General features: G+C 51.5%; 1 long non-coding RNA gene across 1 annotated transcript; it reads left to right on the forward strand.

The window, feature by feature from the left end:
* The first annotated feature begins 247 nt into the window (after positions 1-247).
* Positions 248-2,929, forward strand: LOC142261476 (uncharacterized). Its single transcript, XR_012729109.1, has 2 exons — positions 248-328; positions 2,093-2,929. It is a non-coding gene; the product is annotated as an uncharacterized LOC142261476 (long non-coding RNA).
* Positions 2,930-13,098: the final 10,169 nt, after the last annotated feature.

Here is a 13,098-nt window from a genome sequence, read left to right on the forward strand (position 1 = left end):
ACACGGTACAAAGATATATTTGACCTGTATCAAAACAATATGGAAACTGGTCCTGAACTGGTTAAAGCTAAAAATAGCCAAGACATGAAGGGGTTAATAATAGTGATGACCCCAAAATAACAGAGACCCTGCACCTACCTCCACGGTAGAGGCTAGATCCCAGTGGCCAGAAGGACCTCTGCTGACGTCACGCCCATGTGACCGGCCTCTTGTGTGGGAGGAGCCTGTAGTTCCCGGCAGTCAGTGCGCAGTTGCCGTACAAGTAGCAGGATGTTTCCCCTCTTCCCTGCTTCTGCTGTTTCCAGCCCTGGGTGTGATGTAACAGGAGGTAATATCTGATGGAGATTATCATATATGAGCCTCAGGGGGAAATAAAAAAGGGATTGTAGGTCACCGTCTCTGGGTGCAATAGTGTGCAGCAGTAGGTGTGATGCTCTGACCGTGGGAAGAGAGGGTGCGATGCTCTGCCTGTGGGAAGGGGGAGAGAGAGGGTGCGATGCTCTGCCTGTGGGAAGGGGGAGAGAGGGTGCGATGCTCTGCCTGTGGGAAGGGGGGGGAGAGAGAGGGTGCGATGCTCTGCCTGTGGGAAGGGGGAGAGAGAGGGTGCGATGCTCTGCCTGCGGGAAGAGGGGGAGAGAGAGGGTGCGATGCTCTGCCTGTGGGAAGGGGGGAGAGAGAGGGTGCGATGCTCTGCCTGTGGGAAGGGGGAGAGAGAGGGTGCGATGCTCTGCCTGTGGGAAGGGGGAGAGAGAGGGTGCGATGCTCTGCCTGCGGGAAGAGGGGGAGAGAGAGGGTGCGATGCTCTGCCTGTGGGAAGGGGGAGAGAGAGGGTGCGATGCTCTGCCTGTGGGAAGGGGGAGAGAGAGGGTGCGATGCTCTGCCTGTGGGAAGGGGGAGAGAGAGGGTGCGATGCTCTGCCTGTGGGAAGGGGGAGAGAGAGGGTGCGATGCTCTGCCTGTGGGAAGGGGGAGAGAGAGGGTGCGATGCTCTGCCTGTGGGAAGGGGGAGAGAGAGGGTGCGATGCTCTGCCTGTGGGAAGGGGGAGAGAGAGGGTGCGATGCTCTGCCTGTGGGAAGGGGGAGAGAGAGGGTGCGATGCTCTGCCTGCGGGAAGAGGGGGAGAGAGAGGGTGCGATGCTCTGCCTGTGGGAAGGGGGAGAGAGAGGGTGCGATGCTCTGCCTGTGGGAAGGGGGAGAGAGAGGGTGCGATGCTCTGCCTGTGGGAAGGGGGAGAGAGAGGGTGCGATGCTCTGCCTGTGGGAAGGGGGAGAGAGAGGGTGCGATGCTCTGCCTGTGGGAAGGGGGAGAGAGAGGGTGCGATGCTCTGCCTGTGGGAAGGGGGAGAGAGAGGGTGCGATGCTCTGCCTGTGGGAAGGGGGAGAGAGAGGGTGCGATGCTCTGCCTGTGGGAAGGGGGAGAGAGAGGGTGCGATGCTCTGCCTGTGGGAAGGGGGAGCGAGAGGGTGCGATGCTCTGCCTGTGGGAAGGGGGAGAGAGAGGGTGCGATGCTCTGCCTGTGGGAAGGGGGAGAGAGAGGGTGCGATGCTCTGCCTGTGGGAATTGGGAGAGAGAGGGTGCGATGCTCTGCCTGTGGGAAGGGGGGAGAGAGAGGGTGCTATGCTCTGCCTGTGGGAAGGGGGGGAGAGAGAGGGTGCGATGCTCTGCCTGTGGGAAGGGGGGGAGAGAGAGGGTGCGATGCTCTGCCTGTGGGAAGGGGGGGGAGAGAGAGGGTGCGATGCTCTGCCTGGGGGAAGGGGGGGGGAATGCAATGCTCTGTGGGGGAGTCGCAGAGCAGCACCCGGTGTCCCTTTCCTCTTTTCCCGTTAGAGGCATGGAGCGGGGGGGGGGGGATAGATCCAGGAGGAGGGGATTGGAGCGGTCACTGTATATAAGGGAAGCCCATTGGATATTAAAGCTGGAGCCAGAGATCACAAAGGGCTGAATTCCACAATGATCTGTGACTGATACTGATGGGTTTATTAGCAGGTGATTATCAGCACATTCATTATACACAGTTTATGGGAATTTGTGGCATTATTATTATTATTATTATTATTATTATTATTACTAATTATTGGTCATTTTTCTTTATAGAGTTCGGGGCAATGTCGGCTCCACAGAGAATTCTTCCTCATCCACGGAATATGAAGGTTTCATCTATTGAAGAGAATCCCACAAGTGACATAAGAGGATATCTCTGTGTATATATTCTCTGCACTGTGTATTATATGGGGTGTACTTATATATTCTCTGTGCTGTGTATTATATGGGGTGTACTTATATATTCTCTGCACTGTGTATTATATGGGGTGTACTTATATATTCTCTGTGCTGTGTATTATATGGGGTGTACTTATATATTCTCTGTACTGTGTATTATATGGGGTATACTTATATATTCTCTGTGCTGTGTATTATATGGGGTGTACTTATATATTCTCTGTGCTGTGTATTATATGGGGTGTACTTATATATTCTCTGTGCTGTGTATTATATGGGGTGTACTTATATATTCTCTGTGCTGTCTATTATATGGGGTGTACTTATATAATGTTTGTATTGATGCTTCTCTGTGTATATTCTCTGTACTGTGTATTATATGGGGTGTACTTATATATTCCCTGTACTGTGTATTATATGGGGTGTACTTGTATATTCTCTGTACTGTGTATTATATGGGGTGTACTTATATAATGTTTGTATTGATGCTTCTTGTAATCTTCTATCAGTGTAAGTTGTCATTTGCTCGTGTCTTGGTGATGTGATGATTCGGTGACGGTGTTTGTTCCCCCCTCAGAGGTTGTGTGGGTTTTATAAGTGGCCGCATTCACTTTGATATTGTCATGTAAGAGCAGTCATCTGTGTGAGATGCGGTGATGGACAGGGTGTCCTTTTTTTCCCACTGTCTTTAATAAAGTTTCTTTTAATTAAGCTGTTTCTGGATTTCCTCTCTTCTATGGGGTCTCAGATGCTACCATCACTAATTTAGGACTTAGTGGCAGCTATGGGCTGCTATTAACTCCTTATTACCCCGATTACCATCACACCAGGGCAATCAAGATGATCCAGGTAAAGTGCTGGGATTGTCACATCTAATGGATGCAGCAATCCGGGAGGCTGCAGGCTGATATTTTTAGGCTGGGGGGGCAGGCTAATAACCATAGGCATCCCCAGTCTGAGAATACCAGCCACCAGTTGTGAGGCTTTATCTTGGCTGGGTATCAAAATTGAGGGGACTGCACGCTGTTATTTTACTGTACAATATAGACCCACCGGCGGCTGTGATTAATTGCAGTCAGACAGCTGTCAGTCAGTGTGGGGGTGCATCTGACTGCAACCAATCACAGCCACCAGTGGGCAGGGGAAGCCGTGAATATGTATGAGCCTAATGAGCAGCTCAGGAAGAAGAATGAGAGGCCGCAGGAGCAGTGTGACAGCCGCGCCGGTGATCAGTGAGTATGAAGTGCTTGCTCCTACTGCTTTGTGCCGGATTCTGGTCCCCATAGACTTTTTATGGGGACCAGCATCTGACCAGACACCGGGGATCAATCCCACGCTGACCTGGAGCCAGCGGGGGATTGATCTGCCAGTCCTCCAAAACACAGAAAGAAGTGACATGCTGCTGCTTTTTCCTTCCACAAAAATTGCAAGGAACAAAGAAGCGACGTGTGCACAGCCTGTCTGAGTTCTCACAGACTTTGCTGGGGAAGACAATGCATGCAGTTTTGGGCAACAAACCACCAAAAAACGTGGCAAAATACGCAGCGTGCGCACAGGGCCTAAAGATGGGATTGCTGTTCGTTAACTTCCCAGACCTGTGACAGTGGCCGGTGTGTAATGTGTGGCAGACGGACAGGAGGTGTGAGAACAGCCTCTGACCGCACCACATCCTTAGCTCTTCATTATATTACCTGGCCAGTGTGTAATGTGTGGCAGTCGGACAGGAGGTATGAGAACGGCCTCTACCGCACCACAGCCTTAGCTCTTCATTATATTACCTGGCCGGTGTGTAATGTGTGGCAGATGGACAGGAGGTGTGAGAACGGCCTCTGACCGCACCACATCCTTACCTCTTCATTATATTACCTGGCCGGTGTGTAATGTGTGGCAGACGGACAGGAGGTATGAGAACGGCCTCTGACCGCACCACAGCCTTAGCTCTTCATTATATTACCTGGCCGGTGTGTAATGTGTGGCAGACGGACAGGAGGTATGAGAACGGCCTCTGACCCCACCACATCCTCAGCTCTTCATTATATTACCTGGCCGGTGTGTAATGTGTGGCAGATGGACAGGAGGTGTGAGAACGGCCTCTGACCGCACCACAGTCTTAGCTCTTCATTATATTACCTGGCCGGTGTGTAATGTGTGGCAGACGGACAGGAGGTGTGAGAACAGCCTCTGACCGCACCACATCCTTAGCTCTTCATTGTATTACCTGGTCGGTGTGTAATGTGTGGCAGATGGACAGGAGGTATGAGAACGGCCTCTGACCGCACCACATCCTTAGCTCTTCATTGTATTACCTGGTCGGTGTGTAATGTGTGGCAGATGGACAGGAGGTATGAGAACGGCCTCTGACCGCACCACATCCTTAGCTCTTCATTGTATTACCTGGCCGGTGTGTAATGTGTGGCAGATGGACAGGAGGTATGAGAACGGCCTCTGACCGCACCACATCCTTAGCTCTTCATATTATTACCTGGCCGGTGTGTAATGTGTGGCAGACGGACAGGAGGTATGAGAACGGCCTCTGACCGCACCACAGCCTTAGCTCTTCATTATATTACCTGGCCGGTGTGTAATGTGTGGCAGATGGACAGGACGTGTGAGAATGGCCTCTGACCGCACCACATCCTTAGCTCTTCATTATATTACCTGGCCGGTGTGTAATGTGTGGCAGATGGAAAGGAGGTATGAGAACGGCCTCTACCGCACCACATCCTTAGCTCTTCATTATATTACCTGGCCGGTGTGTAATGTGTGGCAGATGGACAGGAGGTGTGGGAACAGCCTCTGACCGCACCACATCCTTAGCTCTTCATTATATTACCTGGCCGGTGTGTAATGTGTGGCAGATGGAAAGGAGGTATGAGAACGGCCTCTACCGCACCACATCCTTAGCTCTTCATTATATTACCTGGCCGGTGTGTAATGTGTGGCAGACGGACAGGAGGTATGAAAACGGCCTCTGACCGCACCACAGCCTTGGCTCTTCATTATATTACCTGGCCGGTGTGTAATGTGTGGCAGACGGACAGGAGGTATGAGAACGGCCTCTGACCGCACCACATCCTTAGCTCTTCATTATATTACCTGGCCAGTGTGTAATGTGTGGCAGACGGACAGGAGGTATGAGAACGGCCTCTGACCGCACCACATCCTCAGCTCTTCATTGTATTACCTGGCCGGTGTGTAATGTGTGGCAGATGGACAGGAGGTGTGAGAACGGCCTCTGACCGCACCACACCCTTAGCTCTTCATTATTATTACCTGGCCGGTGTGTAATGTGTGGCAGATGGAAAGGAGGTGTGAGAACGGCCTCTGACCGCACCACAGCCTTAGCTCTTCATTGTATTACCTGGCCGGTGTGTAATGTGTGGCAGATGGACAGGAGGTATGAGAACGGCCTCTGACCGCACCACATCCTTAGCTCTTCATTATATTACCTGGCCGGTGTGTAATGTGTGGCAGATGGACAGGAGGTAAGAGAACGGCCTCTGACCGCACCACAGCCTAGCTCTTCATTGTATTACCTGGCCGGTGTGTAATGTGTGGCAGATGGACAGGAGGTATGAGAACGGCCTCTGACCGCACCACATCCTTAGCTCTTCATTATATTACCTGGCCGGTGTGTAATGTGTGGCAGATGGACAGGAGGTAAGAGAACGGCCTCTGACCGCACCACAGCCTTAGCTCTTCATTGTATTACCTGGCCGGTGTGTAATGTGTGGCAGATGGACAGGAGGTATGAGAACGGCCTCTACCGCACCACATCCTTAGCTCTTCATTATATTACCTGGCCGGTGTGTAATGTGTGGCAGACGGACAGGAGGTATGAGAACGGCCTCTGACCGCACCACAGCCTTGGCTCTTCATTATATTACCTGGCCGGTGTGTAATGTGTGGCAGATGGACAGGAGGTATGAGAACAGCCTCTGACCGCACCACATCCTTAGCTCTTCATTATATTACCTGGCCAGTGTGTAATGTGTGGCAGATGGACAGGAGGTGTGAGAACGGCCTCTGACTGCACCACATCCTCAGCTCTTCATTGTATTACCTGGCCGGTGTGTAATGTGTGGCAGATGGACAGGAGGTGTGAGAACGGCCTCTGACCGCACCACATCCTTAGCTCTTCATATTATTACCTGGCCGGTGTGTAATGTGTGGCAGATGGACAGGAGGTGTGAGAACGGCCTCTACCGCACCACAGCCTTAGCTCTTCATTGTATTACCTGGCCGGTGTGTAATGTGTGGCAGATGGACAGGAGGTATGAGAACGGCCTCTGACCGCACCACATCCTTAGCTCTTCATTATATTACCTGGCCGGTGTGTAATGTGTGGCAGATGGACAGGAGGTAAGAGAACGGCCTCTGACCGCCACCACAGCCTTAGCTCTTCATTGTATTACCTGGCCGGTGTGTAATGTGTGGCAGATGGACAGGAGGTATGAGAACGGCCTCTGACCGCACCACATCCTTAGCTCTTCATTATATTACCTGGCCGGTGTGTAATGTGTGGCAGATGGACAGGAGGTATGAGAACGGCCTCTGACCGCACCACAGCCTTAGCTCTTCATTGTATTACCTGGCCGGTGTGTAATGTGTGGCAGATGGACAGGAGGTATGAGAACGGCCTCTGACCCGCACCACAGCCTTAGCTCTTCATTATATTACCACCACAGCCTCCCAGACACTGTTCCGAGAGGTGCACTGTTTTCCCTCCCTGTAGATCTAACATTTTATGAGGGACCACAGGTTCTCTATGGGGTTCAGATCAGGTGAACAAGGGGGCCATGTCATTATTTTTTTCATCTTTTAGATCTTTACTTTTCAGCAACGCTGTGGAGTAGTTGGATGCATGTGATAGAGCAATGTCCTGCATGAAAATCATGTTTTTCTTGAACGATACCGACTTCTTCCTGTACCACTGCTTGAAGTTGTCTTCCAGAAACTGGCAGTAAGTCTGGGAGTTGAGCTTCACTCCATCCTCAATTCAAAAAGGTCCCACAAGTTCATCTTTGATGATACCAGCCCATACCAGTTCCCCACCTCCACCTTGCTGGCGTCTGAGTCGGAGTAGAGCTCTCTGCCCTTTACTGATCCAGCATCTGGCCCATCAAGAGTCACACTCATTTCATCAGTCCATAAAACCTTTGAAAAACCAGTCTTAAGATATTTCTTGGCCCAGTCTTGACGTTTTATCTTATGTTTCTTGTTCAGAGGTGGTGGTTTTTCAGCCTTCCTTACCTTTGCCATGTCCCTGAATATGGCACACCTTGTGCTTTTTGATACTCCAGTAACGTTGCAGCTCTGAAATATGGCCACACTGGTGGCAAATGGCATCTTGGCAGCTTTATGCTTGATTTTCATCAATTCATTGGCAGTTATTTTGCGCCTTTTTTTTGCCCAGCACGCTGCTTACGACCCTGTTGGCTATTTGCCATGAAACGCTTGATTGTTCGGTGATCGCGCTTCAAAAGTTTGTCAGTTTCAAGACTGCTGCATCCATCTGAAAGACATCTCACAATTTTGGACTTTTCAGAGACCGTCAAATCTCTCTTCTGACCCATTTTGCCAAAGGAAAGGAAGTTGCCTAATAATTAAGCACACCTTATATAGAGTGTTAATGTCATTACACCAGACCCCTCCTCATTACAGAGATGCACATCACCTGATTTACTTAATTGGTAGTTGGCTCTCAGCCTATACAGCTTGGAGTAGGACAACATGTATAAAAAGCATCATGTGATCAAAATACTCATTTGCCTAATAATTCTGCACACAGTGTATTTGCACAGTCAGTGTTTGCAACGTTTTGGAAGTAGCATGTTTGTTTGCATACAGAATGCTGCGTTCTACAGTACAAGCACAGTGGATGGATTTATAGAAATCTCTTGCCCACTGTGCTTCTTTTCTCTGCTCCGTAAACTTACATGTGGCGCGGCTTTCCAAGCTGCAGCATGTCAATTTATGTTCCTGTGGCCAGAATGTTCTTCATAGGGAGAAAAAAGCAAAAGTAGGTAGCACAGTGAACCCTGATAGTAGGCGCGGACTGCTGCATTCTCCTGCAGAGCACACTCACATTTCCACAGGCGGGCTGACACTGCGTCAGCTGCTGTACATGCAACCTAAGAGCTTACTTTGTAGTCTTCCATATCACTTAGTCTATGTGAAAAAAAATAATGTGAACACTTTCAAATCTAGTCCCACTAATATACTAATCGCATACTGATAGATGACAGACTGAACATGAGTCAACAGTGTGATGCAGCAGCAAAAAGACAAGCACAATTGTGCAATGTATTTACAGAAGCACAGATAATAATAAGTTTTATTTCTATAGCGCCAACATATTCCACAGCGCTTTACAATTCAGAGGGGACATGTACAGACAATATGAGAATACAAAATAACAAAATTAAGATACCAGGAGGAGTGGGGGCCCTGCTCGTAAGCTTACATTCTATGAGGAAATAGGGGAGACACAAAAGGTGAATGGGGGGAGAAAAGCTTGTCATATATGGTCCAGCCATCGATCACGTGAAGTAATTATCACCCTCTACTCCTCTTTGCTCAGACCTCATCTGCAATTCTGAGCACCACGTCTTAAAAAAAGACATCAACAAATTGGAGCAAGTTCAGAGAAGAGCAGCCAGAATGGTGACCGGTCTATAAACTGTCCGATGAGGAATGGTTACAGGATTTGGGAATGTTTAGCTTGAAAAAAAGAAAACAGAGAGGAAACTTAATAGCTGTCTGCAAATATCTCAAAGGCTGTCGAACTAGGGTTGACAAGGACAAGGACAAGGAAAGAATAGAAGCAATGGAATGAAACTGATTGGGAAGCGTCACAGATTAGATTTTGGAATAAAAACCTTTTGACAGTGAGGGCGATCAATGACTGGAACCACAAGAGGTAGTGAGTTCCCCTTCAATGGAAGACGTAAAAAGGAGACTGGACAGACACCTGTGTGGGATGATATAGTGAATCTTGCTTTGAGCAGGGAGTTGAACCTGATGACCCCGGAGGTCCTGTCCAACTATAACATTCTATGATTCTACTGCAGATAATCTACAGATACAGTAGAATAAATCCCAATTGGCATGATGACATGGTTTTTAGCCAAGTGTGTCCATTTTAAAAACGCCCCTAGGGACCTGGTCCTTTAGCCCACTAGAGTTTAGCATTTTCATAGCGAGCAGGCTAAATCCCAGTGGGCAGAAGGACCTGGTCCATTAGATCACTAAGTCTTGTATTAAAACAGTTATTGGGACCTGGTCCTTTAGCCCACTAGGATTTAGCTTTCGCATAGAGAGCAGGCTAAATCCCAGTGGGCAGAAGGACCCAGTCCTTTTTCCCACTAAGAATTGTATTAAAACACTCATTAGGACCTGGTCCTTTAGCCCACTAGGAATTAGCTTTCTCATAGAGAGCAGGCTAAATCCCAGTGGGCAGAAGGACCTGGTCCCTCTGCCCACTGGCAAATAGCTGGCTCTGGATAGAGAAAGCTAAATCCCAGTGGAAGGATCCATTAGATCACTAAGTCTTGTATTAAAACAGTTATTGGGACCTGGTCCTTTAGCCCACTAGGATTTAGCTTTCTTATGTAGAGCAGGCGACATCCCAGTGGGCAGAAGGACCTGGTCCTTTTTCCCACTAAGAATTGTATTAAAACACTCATTGGAACCTGGTCCTTTAGCCCACTAGGATTTAGATTTCTCATACAGAGCAGGCTAAATCCCAGTGGCTAGAAGGACCTGGTCCCTCTGCTCACTGGGAAATAGCCGGCTCTGGATAGAGAAAGCTAAATCCCAGTGGAAGGAGGGACCTGGTCCTTTAGCCCACTGGGATTTAGCTTTCTCTCTATAGAGTCGGCTATTTCCCAGTGGGCAGAGGGACCAGGTCCTTCTAGCCACTGGGATTTAGCCAGGACCCTACCTCCACCTGCAGAGCCGCACACTAGATATATAATACCCCTGCACCTACCTCCACCTGCAGAGCCGCACACTAGATATATGGCTGCTCTGTGCTTACAGGACCTGTGATGATGTCACATGGAGGGGGAGGAGTCAGGGTCACATGATCAGCTCCTCAGTGTATGCAGGGCTCTGCTGTGCTGGTTGTCATGGTGCTGGATGAGGGGAAGTTTATGTGTGGGGTCAGGAGGGGTTTACAGTGTGGATGTAGCAGAGACGAGTGTGTACGAGGTGTACGGAGCAGAGCCGTGTGTGTACGAGGTGTACGGAGCAGAGCCGTGTGTGTACGAGGTGTACGGAGCAGAGCCGTGTGTGTACGAGGTGTACGGAGCGGAGCCGTGTGTGTGCGAGGTGTACGGAGTGGGGCCGTGTGTGTGCGAGGTGTACGGAGTGGGGCCGTGTGTGTACGAGGTGTACGGAGCGGAGCCGTGTGTGTACGAGGTGTACGGAGCGGAGCCGTGTGTGTACGAGGTGTACGGAGCAGAGCCGTGTGTGTACGAGATGTACGGAGCGGAGCCGTGTGTGTACGAGGTGTACGGAGCGGAGCCTTGTGTGTATGAGGTGTACGGAGCGGAGCCGTGTGTGTACAAGGTGTACGGAGCGGAGCCTTGTGTGTATGAGGTGTACGGAGCGGAGCCGTGTGTGTATGAGGTGTACGGAGCGGAGCCGTGTGTGTACGAGGTGTACGGAGCGGAGCAGAGTCGTGTGTGTACGAGGTGTACGGAGCAGAGCCGTGCGTGTATGAGGTGTACAGAGCGGAGCCGTGCGTGTACAAGATGTACGGAGCAGAGCCGTGTGTGTACGAGGTGTACGGAGCAGAGCCGTGTGTGTACGAGGTGTACGGAGCAGAGCCGTGTGTGTACGAGGTGTACGGAGCGGAGCCATGTGTGTACGGAGGGGAGCCATGTGTGTACGAGGTGTACAGAGCGGAGCCGAGTGTGTACGAGGTGTACGGAGCGGAGCCGTGTGTGTTCGTGGTGTACGGAGCAGAGCCCGTGTGTACGAGGTGAGCGGAGCCGTGTGTATACGAGGTGTACGGAGCAGAACCGTGTGTATATGAGGTGTATGGAGCAGAGCCGTGTGTGTACGAGGTGTACGGAGCAGAACCGTGTGTATACGAGGTGTACGGAGCAGAGCCGTGTGTGTATGAGGTGTACGGAGCGGAGCCATGTGTGTACGGAGCGGAGCCATGTGTGTACGAGGTGTACGGAGCGGAGCCGAGTGTGTACGAGGTGTACAGAGCGGAGCCGAGTGTGTACGAGGTGTACGGAGCAGAGCCTTGTGTGTACGAGGTGTACGGAGCGGAGCCGTGTGTGTACGAGGTGTAGGGAGCAGAGCCGTGTGTGTACGAGGTGTACAGAGCAGAGCCGTGTGTGTACGAGGTGTACGGTGCAGAGCCTTGTGTGTACGAGGTGTACGGAGCAGAGCCGTGTGTGTACGAGGTGTAGGGAGCAGAGCCGCGTGTGTACGAGGTGTACGGAGCAGAGCCGTGTGTGTACGAGGTGTACGGAGCAGAGCCGTGTGTGTACGAGGTGTACGGAGCAGAGCCGTGTGTGTACGAGGTGTAGGGAGCAGAGCCGTGTGTGTACGAGGTGTACGGAGCAGAACTGTCTGTGTATGAAGTGTATGGAGCAGAGCCGTGTGTGTACGAGGTGTACGGAGCAGAGCCGTGTGTGTACGTGGTGTACGGAGCAGAGCCGTGTGTGTACGAGGTGTAGGGAGCAGAGCCGTGTGTGTACGAGGTGTACGGAGCGGAGCCGTGTGTGTACGAGGTGTACGGAGCGGAGCCGTGTGTGTACGTGGTGTACGGAGCAGAGCCGTGTGTACGAGGTGAGCGGAGCCGTGTGTATACGAGGTGTACGGAGCAGAACCGTGTGTATACGAGGTGTATGGAGCAGAGCCGTGTGTGTACGAGGTGTACGGAGCAGAACCGTGTGTATACGAGGTGTACGGAGCAGAGCCGTGTGTGTATGAGGTGTACGGAGCGGAGCCATGTGTGTACGGAGCGGAGCCATGTGTGTATACGAGGTGTACGGAGCAGAACCGTGTGTATACGAGGTGTATAGAGCAGAGCCGTGTGTGTACGAGGTGTACGGAGCGGAGCCGTGTGTGTACGAGATGTACGGAGCGGAGCCGTGTGTGTACGAGGTGTACGGAGCGGAGCCTTGTGTGTATGAGGTGTACGGAGCGGAGCCGTGTGTGTACAAGGTGTACGGAGCGGAGCCTTGTGTGTATGAGGTGTACGGAGCGGAGCCGTGTGTGTATGAGGTGTACGGAGCGGGAGCCGTGTGTGTACGAGGTGTACGGAGCGGAGCAGAGTCGTGTGTGTACGAGGTGTACGGAGCAGAGCCGTGCGTGTATGAGGTGTACGGAGCGGAGCCGTGCGTGTACAAGATGTACGGGAGCAGAGCCGTGTGTGTACGAGGTGTACGGAGCAGAGCCGTGTGTGTACGAGGTGTACGGAGCAGAGCCGTGTGTATACGAGGTGTATGGAGCAGAGCCGTGTATGTACGAGGTGTACAGAGCAGAAGTATGTGTATACGAGGTGTACGGAGCAGAGCCGTGTGTGTACGAGGTGTACGGAGCGGAGCCATGTGTGTACGGAGGGGAGCCATGTGTGTACGAGGTGTACAGAGCGGAGCCGAGTGTGTACGAGGTGTACGGAGCGGAGCCGTGTGTGTTCGTGGTGTACGGAGCAGAGCCGTGTGTACGAGGTGAGCGGAGCCGTGTGTATACGAGGTGTACGGAGCAGAACCGTGTGTATACGAGGTGTATGGAGCAGAGCCGTGTGTGTACGAGGTGTACGGAGCAGAACAGTGTGTATACGAGGTGTACGGAGCAGAGCCGTGTGTGTATGAGGTGTACGGAGCGGAGCCATGTGTGTACGGAGCGGGAGC

Source organism: Anomaloglossus baeobatrachus, unplaced genomic scaffold, assembly GCF_048569485.1.
Source record: "Anomaloglossus baeobatrachus isolate aAnoBae1 unplaced genomic scaffold, aAnoBae1.hap1 Scaffold_2255, whole genome shotgun sequence".
In the NCBI taxonomy this organism is placed as follows: domain Eukaryota; kingdom Metazoa; phylum Chordata; class Amphibia; order Anura; family Aromobatidae; genus Anomaloglossus; species Anomaloglossus baeobatrachus.